Source organism: Schistocerca nitens, chromosome 7, assembly GCF_023898315.1.
Source record: "Schistocerca nitens isolate TAMUIC-IGC-003100 chromosome 7, iqSchNite1.1, whole genome shotgun sequence".
In the NCBI taxonomy this organism is placed as follows: domain Eukaryota; kingdom Metazoa; phylum Arthropoda; class Insecta; order Orthoptera; family Acrididae; genus Schistocerca; species Schistocerca nitens.
Genome location: NC_064620.1, coordinates 160,557,318 through 160,569,041, shown reverse-complemented (window position 1 = coordinate 160,569,041; position 11,724 = coordinate 160,557,318). Strand labels below are relative to the sequence as shown.

Sequence of the window (11,724 nt, the reverse complement as noted above, 5' to 3'; positions counted from 1 at the left end):
AATTAAAGTATGGGATTGTGGTCAGCCAAACTAATTTTAATAAACGATTGGAGGTAATGGAAAATACCTTCAAGGCTGGCTGTAATAATTTGAAACAGGATTTGGACAGTTTGAATTATAAAATTGATTACAATCATGAGGATATTAAGAAAAAGGTTGCTCAACAATTCTCTGAAATGTACAAAACAGTAAATTCCGAAGTTGCTGAGGTTCGCAAAGACTTCCAAATGGAAGATGCGAAGCTGGAGCACACAGAAAAGAGTACACAGAAAAGATCGAGGCGGAATCTGAACTGTGCTCCGATAGGTTTAAAGATGTTGATATAAAAGTAAATATATGTCAAGCAGAAGTAGATGCAATCAAAACTGATACTACTCATATTGTGCAAATAGTAGATAATGTTGAAATGAGAGTAGAAAATATTAGTACTAACATTGCTAACATTGAGAGTAAAGTAGCTTCAGTAACTTCTGGTAATGGTAGTATACAACAAGTTGTAGCAGCAAACGCCGCATTTATCGGATGTCGGCAGTTCTTGCGGTTCGATCCAGATAAAAATATCCACCCGCTAGATTTCTGGAACGATTTTGAAGATGTGATTCCACCAACTTGGTCTGAACGAGAGAAAATCTCATTTATTAGAAGCCATTTAGCGGGTGACGCCATGCGTTGGTCAGCTGATGTTACGTTGAAGTGCAAAACATTAGCGGAATTTAAAACAGCTTTCATTAATGAGTATTGGTCTAGCAATAAGCAAAATGAGTGGAAAACGCTTCAATGCAGGCAAGGAATCTATTAAAGAGTTTGCTAGGTCATGGATTTCACGTTTGTCACATTTGGCTGAAAAGCTGAAACCTGAAATGATAATACTAGGTCTTGAAGCCAAACTGCCACGGTATTGGCAAACTAGAATTATATCTGCCCCTAGAGACAATCTTGATCGTTTCATTGAGTATTTGGAACGTGTAGAGCGTGTAGCTGCCAATGAGGAGCAAGCACGTAATTACAGAAATGCTAATAACACTAGTAGTAATTTTAAGAACGAGCAGAATGGGAATGTAAACATCAGAACAGTAAGTGTTCGCCATCCTAAGAAAGATAGGAATTGGAGAAATAATTACCAGAACCAACAATGGCATCCAAATGATAGTAATTTTGTTCCAAACAAAATTATGCAGGTAAACAACAGTGCGGAAAGCAATGCTGTGCCAGTTAACTATAATGGAAATAAAGGAAACAGTAGTAGGCCGAGGCAGGAAAACTAGATCCCGTCTATGAGGATACTGGCGCTCACCTGGCAGTTACTTTTCCTAAGCCAGTAATTACAGTAATTGGCAAGACAGATCAGAATGCTCAGACTGAACATGTGGATGAGGGGTCTGTAGCATCTAACGATACAGCAGAAATATTAGATCACTCACAGTATTTAATAGATACCATGTTAGAGACGCTTTCTAAGTGAGAAGAGAAAGAGAAGGCGCACCAGTGTAACGGTAGTGAAGAGCTACAAAATACTGAATTGTCAGGCGAAGAAGCAGAAGAAATTCATGCTTATATTTATGATAAGGATAATGTGCTCTTATCTAAAGTGCCTGTGCAGGAGGTTGATACTGTACTAATAGATTTAGGACAGGAGGTAAGTGATAATGTAGACGATAGCCTGTTGTGGGTCGATGAACCCGTAGCTGTGACCAGTGGTCACTTGAGAAGGAACCCGACGATAATAGTGAAAGTGGTTTAGCTGTAACTAGTGTTATGCCCGGTCTGGAGGCGCAGAATCGCTCACACTACAGTAATTTGGGTCATGTTCAGCAAACTAAATGTAATGAAGTCGTGCGGTGTTTCGATTTAAAATTAATAGACCGACTGGAAAAGGCAGCTGAAAATGTAATTCAGGAAACCCCTACACACTTTGACCTAAATGTAATGAAGACAGATGTCGATCACTTTAGTTGGAGACAAATCCAAAAGGAACTATTGGATGAGTTTGAGGAACCACCTGTACAACCTAGAATAAGCCACCCTATAATAATTGTGAATATGTTGGGTATCAATGTACGTTGTCTCTTAGACAGTGGAAGTGAGGTGAGTGCGATATCTCAGTCCTTCTTTGATGCATTACCTAGGAAAGACAAGCTTACCGTAATGAGGGTATCAGGACTAAGAATAATTGGTGCTACTGGCAAGGTGTCAAAAACGGTAAAACAAGAAGCTTTGCTGCCCTTTAACATTAATGGTAATTTAATTGATCATCCATGCTTAATTGTAAATAATCTCAGTATTGAGGTTTATATTGGCATAGATTTCTTGTCAAAATATCAGAGTTTTGTTGACTTTGAAAGAAGCCAGTTAAAAATGGTCTTGCCGATAACCGGAGTAATTACGGTACCTGTTATTGATAAACATGTAATAACTAATGATGAAACTTGGGAGCTGCCTATAAGAGTTCTGAAAAATCTTAGTAAAAGTAAGCTAAAAACAGAAGAAGAAGAAGAAGAAGCAATTATTTTGGACAAGATAGAAACTAGATTGCAGGAAATCGATAAAATTTCAGCTAATTAGGTTTTAAACAGGCATCATAAGGTATTTTCAAATCGACCTGGCGTGGTCAAAGGTTATGAATATCAAAAAAATGGTTCAAATGGCTCTGAGCACTATGGGACTCAACTGCTGAGGTCATTAGTCCCCTAGAACTTAGAACTAGTTAAACCTAACTAACCTAAGGACATCACACACATCCATGCCCGAGGCAGGATTCGAACCTGCGACCGTAGCGGTCTCGCGGTTCCAGACTGCAGCGCCAGAACCGCGCGGCCACTTCGGCCGGCTTATGAATATCAATTAAAGGTGAAACCTGGCCAAGTGTTTTTCAGGAAGCCATACCAAATACAAGTAGCTAGGAAGGAGTCGGTTCGAAAGGTGATACAGAGAATGCTAGAGTGGGGTGTGATTGAACAAGCGGTCAGTGAGTACGATAATCCTGTTGTTGTTGTACCAAAAATAGATGGGAGTGTCAGATTTGTCTTGGACGCTCGTTGGTTGAATGAAATAGTGGTTAGGGAAAGTGATAGACCGCAGAACATGGACGAGTTATTGCAAAAATTCCGAGGAGCAAAATTCTTAACCTCTATGGGGATCACGTGTGGATATTGGAATTTGCCACTGGCGGTAAGTTCAAGGAAGTACACAGCTTTCTTGTACGAAGGAGTTTGTTACCAATACCATGTGGTACCTTTCGGACTTAATATCTCTGTTTGTGCCTTCGTACGTGTGATGTGCTATGTTTTAGGACCAGCCTTACGTAATAAAATCAAAGTCTACGTAGATGATCTGTTAATAGCAACTCCTACCTGGGAAGAACACATAGTTTTATTAGAGGAAGAGTTAGAGGCTGTTGAGAGAGGTATCATGAAACTAAAGATTGAAAAGACAGAGTGCGTTAAAGAGGAAATAGGTTTCTTCGGATATATGATAAGTGGAAAAGGTATTCTGCCTGACCCAGGCAAGCTAGGAGTCATTGAAAAATTTGAGGCTCCCAGAAACAAGAAGCAGTTGAGATCGATGTTCGGTCTTTTCGGCTTCTATAGGCGTTTTGTTAGTGATCACGCTTTTAATGCGCCCTGTCTTCACCTCCTGCTGAAAAAGAATAGCCCTTGGGTTTGGACAGCAGAATACCAACAGGCGTTCGAGGTGTTTAAACAATCTTTAGTTAATAGTCCTATTTTACATCATCCTGATTTTGAAAAACCATTCTGTGTGTCTGTTGATGCTAGTGGCTATGTTAGAGCTGTGGAGATATTCCAAGTAGAAATAGAGAACGAACAAGAAGTGCACAAGACTATAGCTTTCGCAAGTCGATCTTTACAGGCTGCAGAGAGAAATTATGGCATCTCAGAACTGGAAGCATTGGCAATTGTATTTGGGGTACAGAAGTTTGAGCAGTATCTATTAGGTCACAAGATAATTGTTTACAGTGACCATAAGGCGTTGACCTTTTTAAAGACCTGTAAGTTGAGGAATGCTCGTTTGGTAAGATGGTCATTGTATCTCCAGCAGTTTGACCTTGAGGTTAGATATATTCAAGGGAAAGACAATCTGGTAGCTGATGGGTTATCTAGAAGTGCGGAGCTCTGTGATGACGCGGGAATTACAGCAACAGACCTAAATGAAGTTCGAATGTTTGCATTGCACGAAGTAAAGGAAGAAAGTGCATTAAAGAGAGTGATTAAGAACTTGAGACGTGAACAGAATGCAGATGACCAACTGAAATTAGTGAAGAGCTATTTAGGAAATGCGAACTATCCTAAGGTTTCGCAGTACTATTGTCTGCATAAAGGTATTCTGTTTAGGAGGAAAAAGGTAGGTGTTTCTGAGTGGAAGCTGTGCTTTCCCTCACAACATGTAGACGTACTAATCGACTATGTACACCTGAGGTATGGGCACTACGGTGCGAAGAAGTGCATTGCCAAATTAAAAGAGAAGGTTGAGTTTGACAACATTTACCGCCGTGTTGCCAAGCATCTAGCATCATGTGTAGTGTGCCAGGAAGTCCGTGCAGCTAACACCAGAATACAAGGGAATATGCATTCAGTAGAGCCAACTGAAACCCTAGAATTACTGGCTTGTGATTTGTTTGGCCCTCTTCCTGCTTCGAGAGGTGGGTGCACCCATGTTTTTGTTGTTGTGGATTGATTTAGTAAATATGTTAAGCTATACCCAATTAAAAGAGCAAATGAAAAAACGTTGGTAGAAAAGTTGGAAAAAGATTTCTTCGTGAACGTTTGCGTTCCGAAGAATTTGCTGTGAGACAATGGGCCTCAATTTACTTCTGATAGATTTAAAGGAAGTCTGGATAAGGCCGGAGTGAAACATCTGAAAATATCTGCGTATTTCCCCCAAGGAAATATGAGTGAACGTATTATGAGAGAACTGAATAGGCTTTGCAGGACTTATTGTGCTCGGAAACACTCAAGTTGGGCAGAGCACATGAAGTATTTTGAGAATGTAATTAACAACTTAAGGCATGATGCAACTGGTTTTGTGCCTTGCGAATTGATGTTTGGCCAAGAACCACACAATGTGATTGCAGATATGGTAGAATTCCCTATTCTAATGCAAATATCCACAGACGAAAAGAAGTTAAGGGCTAGGGCAAATATAAGAAAAAGAACGTTGGAAACAAAGAAGCGTCATGACGCAAAAGCTGTACCCACCAGTTTTGAAATAGGTCAGTTAGTCCTTGTCAAAACCAAGGAAAAATCAAAGAAAATAAATGCAGAAACAAAGAAATTCATGTTCGTATACCAAGGACCTTTCAGGATCATAGGAAAACCACATGCCAATGCATATAGGGTAGAGTACCCTAAGATAAAAAAGCTATTCGGTCTCAGAAACGTGATCGACCTAAAGAAGTTCATAGGTAGTGAATGATTTCTGTATGGAGGAGGTTGTTCTGTAACGTCTACACAGTGTGGCAGCTGTGCAGTCCCAGCTGTGTCAGATCTTCTTTCCATTTCAGGTCTCACTCATTCATCTTTCCTATCTACAAAAATGTCGACACCTTCTTTCCAATTAAAAAAAAAATCTGAAACCAATGAATTCTGTAGGGAGGAGGTTGTTCTGTAACCTCTAAACAGTGTGGCAGCTGTGCAGTCCCAGCTGTGTGATATCTTCTTTCCCATTTCAGATTTCACCCTCTCTTCATCTTTTCTATCCACCTAAAATTTCAACCTCTTCTTTCCAACACATTAAATTTTCCGTTATGGTTATCAAGCCAATAATAAACTAATGAATTCTGTAGGGAGGAGATTGCTCTGTAACCTCTACACAGTGTGGCAGCTGTGCAGTCCCAGCTGTGTGAGATCTTCTTTCCCATTTCGGATCTCACTCTATCTTCATGTTTCCTATCTACCAAAGTTTCGACTCCTTCTTTGCAATACTAAAATTTTCTGTCATGGCTATCAAGCCATGAGTTCTGTAACCATTCTATCCACCGATTAGTGAAGAAAATACCTAATGTGACAACCCTAACAGTGGCATAAACAGTAGAGGAGTATGACGTAATTAAGATACAAATGTATTTGAGTAACATGTATGTATAGAACCCTGGTAATATTGTAAATACAAAGTGTTGTTTTATTGGAAATGGTCCCACAATAATATTTAAAAGAGATATACAAGTTCGATTATAAGCAGGATCTAAAGTGGCAATGAGACCTAGTGTATGCATTAGAGCTAACTAATAAATAGTAAGAGAGAGTGCTTAGTGTTATGAAAAATAGACAGATAAGTTGTAAAAATGAACTCACCTTGTGTAGCAAGGAATGGGAGTGTAATAGAATTGAGTAGTGTTTGTGGTTGAGACGTGAAGGACACGTCCCTGAAGTATTTATAAGGTTGGAGCTGGCCGTTATTTGGTGTAGTGTGTGACACGACACACCTACACGTATTGAGGTTATGAGTTGGAGGTGTGAATGCGACCATAGGTACCCTTATTTTAGATGATACAGAGCAGCACATGGTGTCCTATAAGTTTAAGGAATTTAGCATTACGCTCGGCCATAATTAATGCACTTTAGTGCTACGTCGAGAGAGACTACCTGTGGTTTCAGCATCCAATCAAGTGGAAATGGATTGCAACGTGCGCAAATTGATCAGCTGCAATACACTATAGATATGAAATAAATGTGCTATCCTATGCGTTAAATATTAATAGAGTGAGTGTTAAATAAGTACATACACTAGCAACATAATTGAGTAACATAATGGCAGACGTGAAACATTATTTATAGTTCAGCATAAATACACTTCGATGAAGTAAGTATACAATTGCAGGTGTGGAACTGACACAGCAGCAGAGGACCAATAAGTGGATTTAGTAGTCAACTAAACGTAGTGTGTTTTAAACACTCAGAACTGTACTATTACCACAAGTTACTCACATATACAAAGAGGCTGAGAAGACAACAGCTAATCAAATATACTCATACTATCACTAAGAATAAGGTAATTGAAGATGAGTCAGTTAAGTAAATAAAATACAGATTTGTCAGGAATGTACCGAGCATTAGTTTAGTGTTCCGGCCCAGAAATAATAAATTGAGATTAAATAGGATTTATGATTGTATGCCTTGAGCATAAATTTTCTCTAGTACGTGACTAACGGCGTTTTGAGCCATTTTTTTTACCGATTTTATGTCAGTTCAGTAACCGCGAGAGTAAAATTGAAAAAGTGCTGTTAACTTTGTTCCAGTAACATATTGAAAGAAAAAATGTATATATCCCCATTTCATTGTGACCCACCCTTAGATATTAAGTGAACAGAGTCTGAGACATTCTTTTTGTTTGTTCTACAGGACAAACCAGATAATGGCAGCCTGGTAGCTGCGTGAAAGCGTGGAGTGACTTGGACACAACTCACAGTGCCCCTCCCCTTTCCCCATGTAATTTAGAGTGAACGTGAAGGACGCACACCATAGCAACTTCCCCTCCTCTACCCTTGTGAATGTAAGTGTAGAACGCCAGCCAAAGCGGCTACAACCACGTGTGTAAAAATGAAATTGTCATGATTTGTGAAATTTTCTTTCAGGTTTAGAAAAGACTGCTAAGATATAATTATCTGTTTATGTATCTTGAATAACTGTGTTATTTTCTTTCAATTTGTGTATGTAAAAATATTAACAGACAATTTAATGGATTTAAGATTTTCATAATTTTACATGTTTTTATTTTTATGTGTTTGTTTGTCTAAGGCAATATGTATGCCAAAGTGTTTCATTGATTTTGCTTAAATTTTGAGTGATAATGTTGCTTAAGAGGCAGTGAACATACCAGCAATTTAAATAATTGAAGTAGGTAATAACTTTTCTTTTAATATTTCTATATGTTTACATTTAAATTTTAGTTTTTCATATTGAGTTAAGCTGTACTCTTGCTTCCATTTTTGTAATTATTTTTTTCCATTTACATTCAAAAAAATTAAGTAGACGGTTATGTAGGGAAGCAGCCTACTCACGCCTTATAAAATTCACATCAGTCTTTCCATCGTGTGCCAGCCAGTCCGCTGTAACTAGCTCTGACAACATAAATGTTGCGCAATACTTTAAAAATCAAGTAAATAACCTGAAACGTTTCTAGCATGTCAGGAGTAATACTAAATCAATATGTGATGAATATCAGTTCAATAACTTAAACCATTTTCGAAATTTGGATGTTTTTCTGTAAAAATCATTGGCGCAACAGAAAAGAGCTAGAAACTTAAAAATTTATATTTCGATTCCTTTTGAATAATAATTTAGTAGAAACCGTGTTATGGATCTCACAAATTAAAATTGTAGTTGAAATTCATGATTTTCTGGTTTTTATCTTAAAAATTAAGGAAGCAAGATAGATTAAGTAGGCGAATAAATAAAGCTCGGATGTTTAAATTTAAGTATAACGGAGATCCGCTATAATCATAAAGATGTGAGAAGTTTCAACTGAATAACTACAAAACTATAGCGATAGCGTATCTCCAAAGGGCAAGTTCAGAGCTCGTATACTGCGTGTAGTGTAATTAAATTAATTATCTCGCCCAAAATATTTGACTTAGCCACGTCAGACATTTATTATGATTACTTACCTGTGTGCTGATTGCACATTTAAATTTAGAGCTTCATCGGCCATCAGCAAAGGAAGCAATGATTTATTCGATAACTTAAAGTGGTGCATTACTAGCCCAGCGGCTAGTCGGGAGAGCAGATTTGATCAGGCGTTCCCTTAGTCGTCCGCACCGCGGCTTTATATGTAAGAACGCTGTGCGAGAAGAGGTAGGCCCGAGTTCTCTCCAGACGCTGGTTAGTGCACCACGTGTGCCGGGAGTCGCGTCGCGTCGGTATCGTTGATATAAACAGCCTCGGATGCAGTAATAAGTTACTCGGGATACGCGTAACCATGAAATCGTTTTCGAGTGAAGTGTTAATTTTGAGATGACGTTAATGATCTATCTTTAGTTTGCATATGTCGTATTTTCACGTGCCGCCGCAGGACAAACATTCTACCATTATTTAGCGTGGTGTTTGATGAACATTATCATCAAATTATGGCGAGCATTCACTTAAACATTTAATTTGAACAGTTATAGTGGCATCAGCGCATTAGACTCTGAACTGCTCTGGTAGTTGGATTGTGTGGATTCTTTTTGGTCTGTGACTTTCAGAATATAGTGAACATTTTAGAGAGAATGGTTTTTGATTATGAATCCCAGACAATCTCCTAATTCCTCAGAGCTATAAGCTGTAGCTATAACTGTATTTCTCAGATGAAGTGGGCACTAGGAATTCTAATTACAGGCTTCACGTTTTGCTAATCACTTTCTGGTTGCCAATATTGTAGTTAGAGAGCCAGTGTTGAGAACGGCAAACAGCATAAATTCAAAACATGTATTCTATTATTCCACCCGCCCCCCACACACCCACTAAGAGTAAGTCAACTTGGTCTTGGGTTGAATAACGCACCTTGTATCACAGGGGACTAGCTAGCTGTCATTTTGCAGCGTTCACTACTATTTATTCCCCCGGCATTGTCCCCTTCCTGCACATCGGATGCTGTTATCGTGAATGATCACCAGTTCATACTAAAGTTACACCGAGCAGTCACATTTGATGTTATTCTTTTCATTTCGTGGTTCGGATGAATATATCGCTAGCTTTATGCATATTTATGTCAGTTAACAAGGCATGTAGTCTGAATTTTGGGTAGCCTCTGGCACTGGTAGCAGACCACAAGACCTATTCTCAGTAGCGGTAAAGTGGCCGTTTTTGCACAATGAGCACGACGTCATTATTTCGTTGTACAACATTGCTAAGGAATGTATAAGTTTCTGAAACTTATCTGCCAATGAAATTCGAAGAAAAATTGTAGCTGTTTGGTGGACCCTCTTCCCCAGCAAAAAATTTCGAAAATAACCTAAAAAATAAGGAAGTCGATTTATGCGAAAACTCATTGACGGGAAAAACGCAACACCAAGAAGGAGCCGTAGACATAAATGTTGGTAGGCGTGTTTCTACATCTGAAAGGTGATGTCTGTTCACATTTCACGCCGGTCACATAAGAATGGCGCTAATGACACTATTATGTTGATGGAAATCAGGTTTGCTTTAAACATACGATGTAACGGTCGAGAGCGTTAGTTACCTTTGAAGCTGGACGGGGAGGGTTGATGTTAGTCAACAATGCCTTAAAGGTGACAAAGACGCAGTTACCCGCACGTCAGCGAGTGTGATCGAGGTCGGGTAATAGGACTACAGGAAGCTGGATGTTCCTTCTGCGATACTGCAGACTTGACAGGAATGTAGCCACTGTACATGATTGCTGATGGCGGTGGCCAAGAGAACGTATGGCCACAAGAAGATCGGGCTCCGGAGAGTCAAGTGGCACTACCGCTCTGGCGTATCGTACTGCATCTGCAGCAGCAATCTGTGCAGCAGTTGGCATCACAGTGACACAACGAACTGTTACAAATCGGTTATTTCAAGGATAGCTTCGAACCAGACGCCGTGTAGCGTACATTCCACTGACCCCAAACCACCACCATTAGCGACTAACAGTGGCTTCAAGCCAGAGCTCATTGGTGGTAGTAAGGAGGGCTGCTCGGTTTTCTGATGAAAGCTGGTGTCGCCTCGGTGCGAGTGATGGCCATGTGTTGGTTTGAGGAGGCCTGCAACCAACCTGTCTGCGTGCTAAGCACACTGTACCCTGACTGCCAATTTGTACGTCAGTTTGTTGCTTCGACCTGTTGTGCTGCCATTCATGAACAGCATTCAAAGTGGTATTTTCCAACAGGATAACGCTCGCCCACATACCGCTGTTGTAACCCAATGTGCTGTACAGAGTGACGACATATTGCCTTGGCCTGCTCCATCACTGAACCTGCCTCCCATCGAGCAGATGTGGGACGTCACCGGAGGATAACTCCAGTATCATCCATAACCAGCACTAACCATCCCTGTGTTGACCGACCAAGTACAACAGGCATGAAGCTCCATCCCACAAAATGACATCCGGCAGTTGTCCAACATAATGCATGAACGTTTGCTTGTTTGCATTCAACATTCTGTACCAGCATTTTACATTTGTAATAGCTTATTTCGTGCTTAGATTGAACTATGATCTTACAATGTAAAACATTTAAATATGTTACCTAGACAAAGCACTCCGTCTTCAGGCCACAAGTGGCCCATCGGGGCCATCCGACCGCCGTGTCATCCTCAACTGAGGATGCGGATAAGAGGGGCGTGTGGTCAGCACACCGCTCTCGCGGTCGTTATGATGGTTTTCTTTGCCCGGAGCAGCTACTATTCGGTCGAGTAGCTCCTCATTTGGCATCACGAGGTTGAGTGCACCCCGAAAAATGGCAACAGCACATGGCGGCTCGTATGGTCACCCATCCAATTGCCAGCCATGTCCGACAGCGCTTAACTTCGGTGATCTGACGGAAACCGGTGTATCCACTGCGGCAAGGCCGTTGCCACCTAGACAAATGTATTACCGAAATTTAGTTACTCTGCATTAATTACTTTTGGGTGTGGTGGTTTTTTCCGTCACTATTAATCCTTTTAGAAAAGCGTTTATTGGTGTGTTGTGTAGGGGATGGGGGGCTTATGAATGTACATCATTATAGATAATAAATACTAAGAAGCGGCGGGGCACACATTTCAGCAATCTCTCTTTCCTCCACGGACTCCA

The 11,724-nt window shown here is 40.1% G+C and overlaps 1 pseudogene; it reads right to left on the bottom strand.

Moving 5' to 3' along the window:
* Positions 1-11,390: 11,390 nt before the first annotated feature.
* LOC126195914 (5S ribosomal RNA) lies at positions 11,391-11,508 on the bottom strand (annotated as a pseudogene).
* Positions 11,509-11,724: the final 216 nt, after the last annotated feature.